Source organism: Nannospalax galili, unplaced genomic scaffold, assembly GCF_000622305.1.
Source record: "Nannospalax galili isolate Female #2095 unplaced genomic scaffold, S.galili_v1.0 scaffold171, whole genome shotgun sequence".
Taxonomy (NCBI): Eukaryota; Metazoa; Chordata; class Mammalia; order Rodentia; family Spalacidae; genus Nannospalax; species Nannospalax galili.
Genome location: NW_008329362.1, coordinates 2,385,526 through 2,402,062, shown reverse-complemented (window position 1 = coordinate 2,402,062; position 16,537 = coordinate 2,385,526). Strand labels below are relative to the sequence as shown.

At 40.7% G+C, this 16,537-nt stretch overlaps 1 protein-coding gene across 6 annotated transcripts in view; it reads left to right on the top strand.

Moving 5' to 3' along the window:
* St7 (suppression of tumorigenicity 7) overlaps nt 1-16,537 on the top strand; it is a 303,239-nt gene that overhangs the window by 606 nt on the left and 286,096 nt on the right. The gene's annotated exons all lie outside the window — the stretch shown is intronic.

Here is a 16,537-nt window from a genome sequence, read left to right as displayed (position 1 = left end):
GACCTGCTCCCCGCCGCGCCGCGCGAGCTCGCGCGGGCCCACGCGGGACCCGGGCTCTGGGCGCGCGCCCGTGGACCGCGCGTGGAGCGGCGTTCCGGAGGGCGGGTGTCGCCGGGATGTGGACGGGCGGGCGAGGTCCTGAGGAGCGCGGATGACGTGTCAGGTCCCACAAGGGAATGTGAAGGACCTGGACTTGGCGACGACCGCGGCTCAAGTTTGAGATGTTCTCCAGTGCTCTTGCTTCAGAGATGAACAAGTGCGCGGGAGAAAATGCACTTAGGACCTGCAGGTCTTAGTAAACTTGTCGCCAGCTCACCAAGTCGTTAGAAACTACGGGGAAACTCAGGTTAAGAACACTCCAGAGACAATTCAGAAGCAAAAAGGATTTTGAAGGAACGGTTGTAGTCTTTCAAGTCTGCAAATAGTTATGGGTTCAAGGTGGACACACTTTTTTTTTTTCATGCTACTATGGGAAATCATTGTCGTCCTCAATTATGTAGAAGTAGATGCACAACCAAATATACTTGTCTTTTATCGTATAATTTACGTACCCTGCGAGTCCACGGCTGCAAAAGCCTCTCGCATGGTTCTAACTTTTAGACACTTGCCACAATGTACTCATTTTGTTAGGACGTGTGCTTCTAAGATACTAAGCGTCAGCATCTCGATGACTTTAACTTCAATGCGTTCCTGTCTCTACTTGTTTCATAGTATCCTTTGGATAGCCTCCCTGGGAGGCAGACAGGATTCTGCACGCTGGAATTATTTTGTCATTTGAATAGGCTCCTCAGCTCTTTAGTTCGAATCGTTTCAAAGATACGGGTTTTATTTAGGGTGGCTGCTTTTTACATTCTTTTCCTTGCTTTGGGGAAAGGAATCTTCATAATACTTTCTAGTCTCAAAGCCTTACTCTATTAAGCAGTTTGAGTATGTGTATCGTGTTATTGGTAGGTGCACTGACGTAGATTTTTTAAGAAATGTGAACATTTCTTTTTAATACAAACATAATGCTTATTTCAGGACATGTCTATATGCCTCATTTGCTTAAAATAGGGTTAATGGTTATCAGTACACACATGTATGCATGTGTGTAGTGCCACATACTAACAGTATATATAACAGACAGAAAGGAAAATACCTATTAAAAAGAGGGCCAGGTAGTTTTTTAAAGATTTATTTTTATCTTATGTGTTTAGCCTACATGTATTTATGTATGCCATGTGTGTGCCTGGTGCCTGAGGGGGCCAGAAGAAGGTGTCAGGTCCCCTGGAGCTAGAGTTACAATCATGTGGGTGCTGGGACCCAAATCCGGGTTCTCTGCAAGAGCAGCAAGTGCTCTGAACCCCTGAGCCATCTCTCCAGCTGCACAGGGGCAGTTTCTAAGAAAGAAAATTGTTAGTTTTTTTTTTTTTTTTAAATTTCCCCAGCAACACTAGATCTGGTATTTTTCCACAGATGATTCATGTAGGGACATTTCTAATTGGGCTCCTAAGAGATAAAGAAAATGTAAAAGATGAATGGGCTAGGCTCTCTGGCCTCCTGGACACATGATAGGAAGAGCCCCAGGCTCTTTTCCCAGTGATGCTGGACTTACTTTGCCTGGGGTTTTATACACCTTCTCGTCCTAAAGGAAGGTAAAAGGAGAAACACATAGAGAATATTCACCCCCTTGCTTTCTCTGGAGGAATGGAGCAGAGGAGAGAAGGCTTTGGCATTGGTTTTTGAGACATGAAACTGGCAGTAAGCCACCACAGCAAAGATGAGGTTTTTCAAAAGGTAGTGGCAGACATTGGATGGCATTTCTCTTCCCTTTTAAGCAGAACTAAGAAGTTCTAGTACAAAGATTGCCAGAAGATTCCTCTGAACTTATTTCCCTCTTTTTCTTGCCAATTTCTCTTTCCCTTGGAAGCAAGTTCTAAGTTATTGATGGAGAGGGCTCTAAAATTGCTAGCCAGCACACCCCTAAGAGAGGCAAGAACTGCCCTCCTGTGGTCAGACTGGTCCTTGTAGGGAGTGCTTTAAGTTGTTTCTAACCCAACCATGTAATACAAGTGAGCACTTTTAAAAGTGCATTTAAACAGGAAAGGAGCTTAGTTTATGGAGAAGGATAAGAACTTTGTGGAAATTCTTAGAAAAAATTTTATTGAGTTTTTGTACATTTCATACAACAGTTCTTAATCAGATTTAGACCCCCTCTACCTGATTCATGCCCCCTGCCACCCCACCGGACCTCATTATTAAATCCTATCCAGTCAGGCATTTGTACCCAGATGTCTTTCAGTGCAAATTCATCCACTGGAGTCTAGTCAGCCTATCTAGAGTTCATAGGTAAGGCCTACTCTCCCTCACCCGGTAGTAATCAGTCTCCATTAGTTCCCAGATTAGGGCTGGCCCACACCCATTTCCCTATTCCGCTCTGGTCCCTTGTCTGAGTTGGCAGGGGTCCTGTGCTTGACACCTTGGTGGAGATTTTTGAAGTACTTCGGAAAGAGGCCATTTCTCTAGTGCAGTCAGAAGAGCTTGAGAGCAAGGATTTTGACTTTTCAGTCTTTCTAGTTCTATCTTCTGGTCATTGCCCATAATGACACATGGGAAGATGGATGACTTAGCTTGAGTGTCTTTGGGGCTTCCCAAGATTATGGAACTCTTGTCCTTTTTTATTTCAGTTCATCACCTAAGTTCCTGCTTTCCCTGTTCTCAGGGGTATTGGTAATACTCAGCACTCAAAACTGGCCTTATTATTTTTGTCACAACTGAAACTTAGAGCATTCTTCTGAGGTGACTGGTCAAAAGTTCACAGACAAGGGAGGGAAAAGGATTCCTGTGTTATAGAGAGGATATGATTGTCAGAGGACAAACCATTGCAGAAGCTCAGCAAGAATCAGTAAGAGAGAGGCTTGCTGGTGTGATATAAATATAACTGGGGAGCTGGGTCAGAACAGCTCAGGGAATGTCTCTATCTGGGGTTGGGATGGGATGGACAGTGTGCATCTGGACAAATACCACAACTTATAGGGTGTGCATATATCTAAGATAGCTTACATTAGGCGTATCCTCAGGCATTTTAGGAATGAAAAGTGCCTTTTTGGGCATTTGATTTTTGAGATAGCTTATGCAGATCAGGCTGACCTTGAACTCATGATTCTCTTGCCTTTTCCTCATGAGTGCTTTGGTTTTAGGCATGTACAACCATTTCAGACTGGCATGTGCTTTTTAGATTATAAAATATTGTTTTAAAATTTTTTATATTTATTTTATGTATATGAGTGTATTGTTTGCCATGTATATAAATGCGCCTGTTTTGTGCAATGCCTGTGGAAGTGAGAAGAGCGCATTGGATCCCCTGGAACTGGAGTTATAAATGGTTGTTAGCCTCCATGTAGGTGCTGGAATTCAAACCTGGGTCCTCTGTAAGAGCAGCCAATGCTCTTAACAGCTGAGCCATCTTTCTAGCCCCAAATATCTGGCTTTTGTAAACATGAGATAATGTCTCCCAACATCCTTATTGTATTTAAGATGTCATTGTAAAGAGATCATAAAGGGTTTGAGTTTTCCAGAAGAGGGAAAATATGTAATGAAGTTTTTTTGTTGTTACTCTGGAGCGGGCAGTTGCTCATGTGTTACTCTTACCTATCATTTAAATATAGCAGATATTCCTATACAGCCTACTGAGCTAAAGTAAGAAATAGGCAGGCCCAGTCTGCTCTTTCAGTATTTTGTCAGCTCTGGCTGTGGCCAGAGGTATCACTGCCCAAGGTAGTTACTGTGTACCTTAGCAAAATAAGGTAAAATTTATCTGAGAGAACATTTTTTCTGCTCTAAATTTTAGGAAACTGAAGGTATACTAGTTATACACATGCTTTGTGAAAAACTCTAACTAATCTTCAAATCTATTAAGTGGTCTTGGATAAGAGTCTTTCAGAAGGGGTGAGCAAACTTGCACAGCCTTAGAGGACTTCAAAAGAAACTCTTAAGTTGGTGAGGACTGCCTATTTTATTTATCTTTTAAAGCCGAGCCATTAAAGAGAGCATGAACAGAAACAATGCTCCAAGGCATAAACATTTCTTTTTTTATTTATTATTTTTTTATTTTATGTGTATGAGTGTATGTGAGTGCACCCATGTTGTGCAGTGCTGCAGAGGTCAGAAGAGGGCTTCAGATTCCCCTGGAACTGGAGTTAAGGACGGTTGTAGCTGCTTTGTGGGTGCTGGGAATCGAACCCGGGTCCTCTGCAAGAGCAGTCAGTGCTCTTAACCTCTGAGCCATCTCTCCAGCCCTGGCATAAACATTTCTTAATAAAAGAAGTAACTTTGGGGCTGGAGAGATGGCTCAGCGGTTAAGAACACTGGTTGTTCTTGCAGAAGACCCGGGTTCAAATCCAAGCACCCACATGGCAGCTAACAACTGTCTGTAACTCCAGTTCCAGGGGATCCGACAGCCTCTTCTGACCTCCATGGGCATTGCACTACACGGGCGCACTTACCTACATGCAGGCAATACACGCATACACATAAAATAAAAATAATAAAATTAAAAAAAAGTATCTTTACACATGAGTGATTTGAGTCTGGGTTTAAGTGCACTCTAGACTGTTTTGAGGGGGTTGCTTTGTTTGAAATCAGCTGCAGTATTCTGAGGTATTAGCAATAACACCAGAAAAATACAGTTTTTCTCTCTATTAAGCTCTTTCAATTTCTAGTCCACTTGTCTTGGGAATAAGAGAAGAAATTTATCCTACTGCAGACATATTTATCAGCATGTCCATTGCTGCTCTATTCACAGTAGCTAGGAAATGGAAGCAACCTCGATGTCCTTCAACTGATGAATGGATAATGAAAATGTGGTACATATGCACAGTGGAATTATATTTAGCTGTAAAGGACAATAAAAATTATGGAATTTTCAGGTAAATAGATGGAAGTAGAAAATATAATACTGAGTCAAGCAACTTAGACCCAGAAAGACAAATGCTGCACGTTCTCTGTTATTTATGGATTCTAGCTCAGAATCTTAAGATTTGAATGTATAACCAAGATGCCAGGAAAGTAGAAAGGGCCATGGGGAGAAGGGAGAAGAAGGACCTCTTGAGAGAGGGATGGTAGAATATAGGTTCTATGAAGGGGGAAAAACTCAGTGGGGGTTGAGGGGAGGGTGGCTAATTGGGAGAGAGGGTAGTACAAAGGGAGAGGCTGGAAAAAGTGATAGGGTAACAATAAAGATGTTTGAAAAAGCCATAGGGAAACATGTTGTTTTATAAGGTTGTTTAAATATACATATACAGTATAGATGTGTGTGCATGTATACATACATACATACATACAGACAGACAGACAGACCACAGGAGGTGATAATGCTCCCCCAAGGGCCAACAAAACCCCAGTGCCGGGCAAGGGAAACCTCCTTTTGAGTAGTTGGTCAGGGGAGGCCAAGAGACTCCCAAAACAATATAGGCCATTGTCATTACCCTTGGTTGCCTCCTGGAACTTGAATGCAAGACCTGTTGCTGAAGACACCACATACTTCAGACATAGGGATGAATTGACTGCAGGTGACCTGGAAGCCTCTTCCCTGAAGACCAGCTCTCACAGTATCGGAAGATGCTGTGCAAGCTGCCAAAGAGAAAACTGGTCAGTAGTCCTATTGTGAAGCCTCCGAACCACAATGATTGCCCAGCAAAGTATCCCCAGTGGTGCAATAGTGACACTTTTATCTTGGGGGTAACCAACAGCTTTCTAATTGGACTTAAGGCCCACACAATAGGAGGTAATTCATGCCTGGTACTGTAAACCTAGCCAAATACCCGTAGCTGGAGAGGTCATAGAGAGTATTCACTACAGCCATTTTCCTAAATCAACATAATTTCTAAATGTATTCTAAATATTTGTCCTTATACCCACAGACAAGTGTAGCTCTCACTCATCATCAAAAAGCTTCTTTTTTGCAGCAGACTATGGAAATCTCTTTTTATCATTGATTAGCCAGACAAGATTGGAAAGTGCAGGTAGATAGTGTCAGTCCTTTCAAATAAATATTTATGAAAGATTTTAAATAGCTCAGGCAAAGTTCAGATGCCCTCCTAGCAGAAAGCCCAACTGTTGGTGAGATGTCATTCTTTACACCTGGTATGTAAATGAAAACTACTCCCTCCTGATCTCGGCACCTTGCTTTCTGGCCTGGAACTCCCTATGTAGACTAGGCAGGCCTTGATTTCACAGAGTTCTGCCTGCCTCTGCCTCCTGAATGCTTGGATTAAAGACATGGACCACCATATCTGGTGCTTTCATCCTCCTTAGAGGTGCTGGAGAACCAGAAACTTGCTTCTTGAAGGACAGCATTGTACCCTGTAATTGCTTGTCTTGACTTCATTCCACAGATGGTGGCAAATTTTCTAAACCAGAACAGTAAAATTCCTGTCAATAGAAAATTAACCTATCACATGCTACTTTGTTACTTTAGAAATTGGAAATGTGAAACTTTTAGAAGTAGTTGCTTTTAGAAATTGTACCTTTAGAAACAAATACAGAAACTAGGAAATCAAACCACCCATGGTGTGTGTGATAAGTTACTATAAAACACCAAAGAATGTATTCTGCTATTTGTGGGTTTCTCTTTTTCTTTCTTTATTTTTTTGTCATTAATTACAAAGTAACTGGAACCTCGGTTTCCGGCTGTATTTGCTTAGTGGAGTAAGGCCAGGGACGTGTTAATATGAACAAGTAATGAATGTTCTCAGCTCATTCTGGAGAACCTCAGCCAACCCCAGGACCTCAGCTCTTACCTGCCATCAGTGATGGTGCCTAAATGCTCCTTTTGGAGCTTCTGCCTCTTGGTACTTACTAGGACCCTCTCCCTATCACATCTCTTTTCACAGGTTCCTGTTGTTATAGAATAGTGTTTGTCAGGTGGTCTGTGCAAGTCTGTCCTAGGCTCAAAGGGTGCCTGTCTAGCTGGTCAAGTCCCATTGGGCTTTTCTGCTAATTGTATCCAGCTTTTCATATTCGTAAAGTTGATGGTACCTTTGCCACTTGTTAGCACAAGGTCAATGTGGGTTCAAGTAGTTTACTAGTTCTAAGATCATAACACTAGTTACCATATGCAAAATTGAAGATAATAATAGTAAGCATTTTATAAGATTATGAAAAAGATTAAAGGAGATAAAATAAGTGAAGCCTAAAATAGTGCCAGAACATTCTAAATGCCTACTACATTAGTTTTGGTTTAGTGTTGAGACTGCTGTCATTCTGACCTTGTTCTAGAATTCTGTGTCTGACTTAATCACCTCTTCTCTTGAATTAGTTTCTAGACTGATCCTCCCCCTGCCCCAATAAATCCTTTCTCCCCTTCTCACAGTGACATACATGTCCTCCATATGTATTCTGTTTTTCTTCAATTTTGCACAGAAACATAAGACAACAATTAGGAGCTCCACACATGGTCAAAATGAACAGGCTTTTTATTATCTGTTTCGTGTTTTCACTGCTTAACTCTTTGTTCTCTGTTGCTTACTTTCATAATTTTGTGTAACTTCATAAACCTTGTGGATAATTTCAGGCCAAATTCATTGATCTGTTTCCAGATCCCGTTTTATTGATTTGTCAAACATGAGAAAGGTATTTGTAATGTGATGACCCCAGTCTCTTACTGTCCATTAATAAACTCATTGAGTCATTTTCCTGGCATTCTACTTTGAGGTAGTTAGCATAGAGGAAAGGAGAAGCAGGGGTAAAGTAAACTCAAACAGGAGCATTGGGCAAGTGAGAAAAGGGACATTTTGCTGGGCTCATATTGGTGTTCATTTTATATGATAAAATTATTTAAATTCTGCCAGGCGTGGTGGTGCACACCTTTAGTCCCATAACTTGGGAGGCAGAGGCTGGCAGATCTCTGTGAGTTCAAGGCCAGCCTAGTCTTCATAGCTACATAGTGAGTTCCAGGCCAGCTGGGGATACAGGGAGACCCTATCCCAAACACACACACACACACACACACACACAAAAGTTATTTAAATTATGATGTAGTTTACTGATACAGAGAAAGAGAGGAAGCAACATAGAGTTTAATACTAATAATGGGGTGACCCATAACCCTTTTTTAAAGTATATTAACACTTTGCCATAATTATTCACATTTTCTTATTTTTTATATTATCTCCCTCTATGCTTTAATGCCACATTCATGCCAATGTCTCCCTTCACAGTCTCATCTTTCCATCTCATGGTTCTTGCATGTAGGTAAGTGCACCCATGTTGTGCAGTGCCCGCGGAGGTCAAAAAAATTTTTATTTATTATTTTTATTTTATGCGTATATGTGTATTGCCTGCATGTAGGTAAGTGCACCCATGTTGTGCAATGCCCATGGAAGACAGAAGAGGCTGTTGGATCCCCTGGAACTGGAGTTATGGACAGTTGTTAGTTGCCATGTGGGTGCTGGGATTCGAATCTGGGTCTTCTGCAAGAACAGTCAGTGTTCTTATCCGTTGAGCCATCTCTCCAGCCTATTTATTTATTTATTTATTTATTTTTGTATTTTTGAGACAGGGTCTTCTGTAGTCCCAGCTGACCTCAACTCACTATGTAGACCAGGCTGGCCTTGAACTCACAAAGATCCACCTGCCTCTGCCTCCCAAGTGCTGGGACTAAAGGCATGCACCACCACGCCTGGCTATTTATTTATTTTTATTTTATGTGTATGAGTGTTTCATCTGCATGTATGTAAGTGCACCCATGTTGTTCAGTGCCTGTGGAGACCAGAAGAGGATGTTAGGTTCCCTGAAACTAAAGTTTTAGATTGTTTTTAGCTACCCCATGGGCCCTGGAAACCAAACCCAAGCCCTCTGCAAGAACAGCCAATGCTCTTATCCACTGAGTCATCTTTCCACTCCCTAGATTTCCTTAGTTTTTTATCTGATGTCCTTTTATTATCCTGGAATGCCACATGGCATTTAGTGTAGTAGTATGTCTTCCTAGACCCTCCTTGTTTTTGAATACCTTGACAGGTTTGAGGAGACTGCTTGTCACTGAGCTTTGTTTGACACTTTCCTGGGATTATGGAGTTGGGAAGAAAGACCAAAGTGCTATTCTCGTCACAATATAGTATCTGCTTGTCACTGGTGTTTTTTAAATTTCTCTACTGTAAAGCTTTTTCCCTTTACCTTTCCGACTGCTCTCTGGAAAGAACTCACTCTGTGCAGACCATACTTAAGGAGTGAAGAGTTTTGTTTCCTCTCATGGAAATAAATGAATGCTCAAACTAGAACAAGTAAGGGCTATTTTTTTTTAAATTCATAGTTGCTATAACAAGGGAATTAGCCACCATCATCTGTGTTTGACAGAAACTCAAAGGCAGGCACAGAAATAGAAGCATTTTATAGAAGGGAGAACAGAAAAAGCTTCAGCTTTGCTTGGACTGGAAGCTTTTATCATGGGCCACCTAGGAGTATTATTGGTTAATGGTACAAGCTTGACATTGTCTGGTCAGCCCTAAGTTAAAATTGGGAATATAAATCAGAGAAGCTATCAGGGGTTGATCAAATCCTGACCATTAGGCTGTTTGCTGTAAAAGTTGTGTGCTTGGTGAGTTCAGGCAGCTCTAACAAATACACATAGACAAGGTGACTTCAGCACCATTTCTTAACTCCCTTTCTGGAAGGCCTCAAGTCAAGGTGCTGGCAGACCTGGTATCTGGCAAGGCTTCCTGATTTGCAGATAACTGTCTCCTGTGTCCACATATGGTGGAGAGCGGAGATTTGGAAGCAAGCTTTCTTGTGTCTCTTCTTATAAGGATAATAATCTCTTCTGTGAATGCTCTATCCTCATGATCCAAGTACCTACCAAAGCTCTGCCTCCAAATGCCTTCATGCTGGGTATTAGAATCCCATGTATGACTTTTGGGGAGATATAGACCATAGATTGTGAGTTAGTTTTGTGGATTGGCTGCTACAGTCCACATCACAGTTCTATTTTTTTATAGGTCTCCCTGTTGCTTGTTTGTATATTCATTCTTTTACCCATCTCCAGTAGAGTATTTCCATCAGTTTTGGGTTGGTTTTTGTATATGCTGTTGTTTTCAATATTACAAACTCTCATGCAAACTGGGGGAAGACTTTACTTTGTTCAGAATTTTACTAACAATTGTTCACCATTTGGGAAACAAAATCCAATAGCAGTACATAGTACGGAGTCACCAATGCAACACACTTGTATCAGCCTGCATTTGTAGGGTTTGTGTTCATGGTGATGCTGTGTAGGGATACAAATGTCTAGTTCCTTAAGTCCTTTACCAAAATCACAAAATATTTATGTTTTAATATAACTAACATGATTTTAAACAGGGTCAGAACTAAGTTGAGGCAAGTGAGGTTGTGTAGCTATGAAATATAAGAAGATACTCTTATAATCCTGCAAGTGCAAGATCAGCACTTAAATTTTGTCTTAAGCACCTTGCCTGCCTCATTTTAGTTCTCCCTAATTGCAAATTATGTTGTTTATTTCTCCTTTATATTGTAATTAAGTTATTATGTGAATTTCTTGAAGTTTATATGTGTTGATGGGTGGATTGTCTATTAAAAATTTTATAGGACAGAAGGAAGACCTTTAAAATGCTTTGTTTATTAAAGGAGAGGCTAGGACTGTCCAGATGGCCCAGCAGGTACAGGTACTTGTCAAGCGAATTTGATGACCTGGGTTTGAGCCCTTGGAAGGAGTGAACCAACTCCCAGAAGTTGTCCTTTGACCTCCACACATATGCCATAGAATATGCACCCTCAGCCTCCCCCACAATAAATAAAATGTAAATTCAGTGATACAAGCCAGTATTTCATTTTCCTTGTTAATATGTGGATTGCTGCAAATCACTTGATCTGGGCTGGATTTTAGACCTCATATTCTGGGTTTCAGTCTGTACATCTGATTGAGGCTGGATTCAGGTCTGCTCCATATTTCTCCTCTTCAGCAGACAGCTAAGCAAGACTTGTTCTTCTCATGGGAAGTGGGATAGGAAGGAGGATGAGGAAGAGGTGGTGGCAGAGGCAGAGGCATGGGAAGTGGAGCAAGAAGGAGGAGAAGGAGGGAGGAGGAGGGAGAGGGAGAGGAGGAGGGCAAAGAGGAAGATAATAGTAGGTGGAAATATGGAAACCTTCATATTGTCTAGAAATGGACCTGAAACCCCAGCCTTTAGCTGTGTGGTATTTTGAATTTACAGTGTGATTCCAAGAGCTTTCCAGGTTTTTTTTTTTTTTTTTTTTTTTGTGAATTCCCACTCTCATAATCCAGCAGCTGTTAAGTCGGGACAAACAGGCCTGTCCTGAAGAGGTGATTTGAATCTGCAGTATAACTGATTGGAGCACCTTAGCTTCAAACTCTGGATGACAATAGAGTTTAATCTTGGGTTTACTCCTCAGTAGGTGAATTGGCTATTCCAGTATGTTTTAAATTTTTATTTATTATTTACATTTACTGTGTATGAGTGTATTGCCTACATGTGTGCAAGTGCACCCATGTTGTGCAATGCCCTTGGAGGTCAGAAGAAGGCGTTGGAGTCCTCTAGAGTTGATGTTATTGACTGTTGTCAGCTGCTGGGAATTGAACCTGGGTCCTCTGCAAGAGTAGCCAGTGCTCTTAACTTCTGAGCCATCTCTCTAGCCCCTCCAATATTTAAAAAAATTTTTAAAAATATATTTGCCTTTATGTAATTACATTGATGCATGCAATACCTGTAGAGACCAGAAGAGGGCATTGTATTGCCTGGAATTGGAGTTATGGATGGTTGCTAGCCACCATGAGGGTGGGTGCTGGGAACTCCTGTCCTCTGGAAGAGTAGCCAGTGTTCTTAACTGCTGAGCCATCTCTCCAACTCCTCCAGCATTTCTTTTAGATATGTTAGTCACTGGTGATTCACTGTATTCTTCAATTCGATGCATTTTATCCATTTCGATAGGGAAGGGTCATTCTGTAGTTCCAGTAGCTTAGCTGAGTTGTTCTGTAGCCCCTTGGCAGCCTCACAACCATTGCTAAGACTGGTAGACTTATAGACCTTTGGCAGACATCTTCAAAGAGAGGAAGTGAGGTCAGGAAGGCTGGGACATGTTTCTTACCAGATACGGGCAAGGTTGCCTTTTTTACTAAGAATATTTATTTATTTATTTATTCATTCATTCATTCACTCACAGTGGAATTTTGTTTTTCTTGATGAAACTTTAAAAAATTGTTTTTATTTTTGATAATTTCATACATGAGTTGTTGCTTTCTGATGTACAGGTGTGAGGTCTTCTGATGTCCTCAGATCTTCTTTTCCTTTTAGGAACGAATTTCCACAGGGTCTGGAGGGATGTATCCCATTTCTGATTCCTTAGATTCCATACAGTACCTTGGAAGGCAATAGAATAAATCAAAGTGGGGGGACATGTAACTCAGTGGTAGAGCATTTATCTAACACACTGTGAGGCTCTGAGCTCTATTCCCAGCAATGGAAGAAAAACAAACAAATCACAAAAAAACTTGAAGACAGAATGGGCTATTTAGACCACAGTAAAGGTTGTTAGGTAGAATTTTGTGTAATGATAATGTGGGTATAATATATATCTAAGCAATTCTTAGATATATATTATGGAAGCAATTATGGCTCTTAAAGGCAAAGCATTATATTAATGAAGATCTTAGCAGGAGAATTTAATGAAAGGATTACTTATAAAGGTGTGGACAGGACAATAAGAATGAATGCTTTATTGATAACAAAGGATCTGTTTGTTGATTGAGGTCCCTAACTTAACCGCTTTCCTCTTGACAGAGCTCACTTTTTTTTAAGGTTTCCCCTGTAAAGGCTCACAGTAATCTCATTCTTTCCTTTACCTGTCTTTAGTTTTAAAATCCTGTCAAATTTCTATGCCTCATGAATGTCTCTTCAGTTCCGACTCTGTCTTTATTTCAACCCTTATAATCTTATTACACTAATCTCCCAGCTGATCTTTCTGCCTCTAATCTCTCCTAATCTCTCCTGCAACCAGGATATTGCTTTCAAATCCTTTAATATCTTTTTGTTGCCTAGCAAACAGAATGCAGACTCTAAATCTAGTATCTTAGACTGTGCCTTTAGTTCCAATGGACCTTTATAGTTGATGTTAATATGACTTTCCCTTGTCATCTGTGCTCCACTCAGAGTGTGTGTCACCTAATGTAGTATCATTTTCATCACATTCATATTCTTGCCCTTTAAAAAATTCTTCACTTAATTATTATGGAGGCCACACAATTCATCTGCGTTTGTATAGCTCTCTGAGTTCCAGTGGTTCCAGAAACCCCAAGTCCTAAATATCCCACATAATCAGCATACTCCATTGCCTTCTAATCACCCCCTTATCTCTGATTCCTGAGGGTCCACCTTTTCCTCTGTTTTTACTTATGAATCAGCCTGTCAGCTACTAGTCTCTGAAGGTCCCTGGGTCTCCTCCTCAGTGTGCTCTCGGATAAGCAGCACTCTTCTGATATTGGCCTCAAAGAAAAACTGGTAGTTTATATGGAAGATTCTCTTGCAGTCATGATGTATATTTCAATTGGATTTTTATTTAAAATAATAAGTTATGGGAAGGATGAACTTTCAGTTCAGTTTTTTCTCCCAGAACCATTTGAGAATACATTGTTGATGTGGTTCACTATTACTCCGAAATACTTCAGTGTGTGTGTGTTTTTACAGACAAAGCTGTGTTTTTATATAGTCACAATGTAACTTTCAGAATGAAAAATTAGACTACCTAGTAAAAAATTGCTACAGTACACCATCTAATTCGCAGATCCCATTTAAGTTTTGCCAGTAGTTTTAGTAGTTTGCTTCATAGCAAAATACTCATCTGCAATTATGGCTTGCATTGAAGTGCCATGTCTTTCTGGACTTCTTCAATCTGGAAAGTTCCTTTTGGACTTTTGGACTTCTTTGACACTTTTCAAAAATATATTTTATTCTTTTTATGTTATATGTATCAGTGTATTGCCTCCATGTATGTAAATGCACCCATGTTGTGCAGTGCCCATGGAGGTCAGAAGAGGGTGTTGGATCCCCTGGAACTGGAGTTATGGATGGTTGTTAGCTGCCATATGAGGGTTGGGAACTAAACCCAGGTCCTCTGCAAGAGCAGCCAGTGCTCTTAACTGCTGAGCCATCTCTCCAGCCCCACTTTGACACTTTTGAGGGCTTCTTGAGGTTATTTTATAGAAGGCTCTTCAATTTGGGCTTTTCCGTAGTTTTTGTGATTGAGTTAGGGTTCTGTGTGTGGGATTATCACAGAAGTGGTGCTCTGCTTTTCTCACTGTACCATACTAGGCAGCACCCAATTTTCATTTGTTTCATTACTGATGATTCTCATTTTGATCACATGGTTGAGGTTGTTTCTGAGAAGATTGTCCACTGTAAATTTATTTCCTTCTGTAGTTAATGAGTACTTTTGGAAAAGTACTTTGAAATTGTGAATCCTCCATCAAACTTTAATGTATTCATTTGGTTATTTATGGCAGTGTAGACTCCTTGTTTCCTGCTCTATTGAGTAGACAATAATTTATTATTATTATTATTATTATTATTATTATTATTGACAAGATTTCACTGTGTGGTCCAGGCTAGCCTGACACTCACTATATAGCCTATGCTGACCTTGAACTTGGGGGAAGTCCTCCTTTCTCAGCCTCCCAAGTGTTGGGATTGTAGGTATATAACTTTATTTTTGGCTTCTATTATTTTGATACTTGATTTTTCCTTGTAGAAGACTTTCAGGCCAATGTCTGCATTCGTTTGATATATGTGTATCATCATTTTGTTTTGTGTTTTTTCAAGACAAGATCTCTTGTAGCCCAGGTAGGACTGGAATTTTCTGTGTGGCTCAGGATAACCTTGAACTTGTGATCTTCCAGCATTGTCCTTAACCAAGTGCTGGGATTACAGGTATGCGCCACCATCACACCCAGCCAGTGTATTGTGTTTTGAGGACTCAGTTACTTTCTAAGAGATTCAGTCTTGTTATCCTGCTCCAACCTCATCAGTAATTCCTCTAAGGTTCTCTTTTTAAGATTTTTTTGAGAAAGATATTTAGAAGAGAAGATCTGAACACAAGGTATGCTTGTTGCCATTTGGGAGTTGCTGTTGCTAGTCCTTTCAGAGGATAAAGTGAAGGAATACACACAGGGACACACACACACCACACATATATATGTATTCACATTTACATGCAAATTTTTTTGCATCTGTCTAGTCCTTTATTGATTCTCTTGTGATCATGAGTTCACATTAATAACTCAAATCCTAGACTTTTCTCCATGGATCACTCCCGTTTTCTTCCTTGCTATAGTTGTTCCTTTCTTGACAAGTGAGGAAATAAGGGTATATTATCCTTCATATTACCTGCTCAGTCTACCTGTGTGTAACCAGTCTGTTAACATCCCTTCTTTTACTCTGACTTTTGCATTCTTGGGCTCTGGGCAGCCCTGCCTAGAGTCTCTTAGGCTCTTGTGCCCAGTAGTATCTGCATTCTTCCTTTCTGGCACATGAATGACTTCCCCACACTGCTGGCACAGATACCTTGTGGTCTGCCTGTGCTCTATCCTCCTTCTGCTTGGGTTCTGACCCCTTGGCAGAGCTGCTTCTCTGCAGAGAAGCTCTCTTCAACCTGGTCTGGGCTCAGTGCTGTCTCTACCCATTAGTGTGTTCCATCTTCAGCTTAAATACCTGTCCTGCTTGCTTCCCCAGATGGCTGCAGGGAAGGGGAAGAAAAAGAAGAGGGAGACGTAGTTTGCCTTCTTTTCCTTTCTTTTAAATCTAGTTTATTACATAGTTACTGCAGATTTGGGATTTTATATTTTATTATTATTAGTTTTTTTAAAGATTTTGGTCTGAGGGACCAAACTCAGGGCCTTACACAAACTAGGCAAGCCCTATTACTGAACTGTATCTCCAGCCCCAGATTTGGTATTTAAAAAGTCTTAATCTCTTTCATTAAGCAATGCCATCATCTCTGTTAGTTACATCCTTCAGTTCTTAAGGTGGAATTGATCTAATTCTTAGATCAATTATGATTATATGATTATATGAGAACTTGAAGAATCGTACTGTATTGGAAAGATATTGTGCGCTAGGAAGAAGGTTTCTGATAGCAAGCTTCAGTCCTACATCTATCTATCTCTCTCAGGAAGAGAGGGAGGGAAGGAGAGGGGAAGAAAGGAAAGAGAATACTTTTGGATGTTAATGTTTTGATAAACAACTTACAAAGGCTTCTCTTGTGAAGGGGACTGACAACCAGCCATTCCCCACTACTTGCCCTTCTGGTGAATCTTGTTAGCCTATCTAGAGGTCTTTGTTTTAGGAGGGTCAGCTGTTCCTCATCTAGCGGTAATCACTTGTCTATAGTCCTTTGGATAAGATTGGAGTCTGCTGTTCAATTTCCCAGTTCTATGCTGGGTTACTATCTGGGAGTCCCTTTGGCCTCCCTGGCCAACAACTCAAAAGAAGATATCTCCTGTCTGGCATTGTTGCTTGTTATATAGCCTTTAGCTATACAT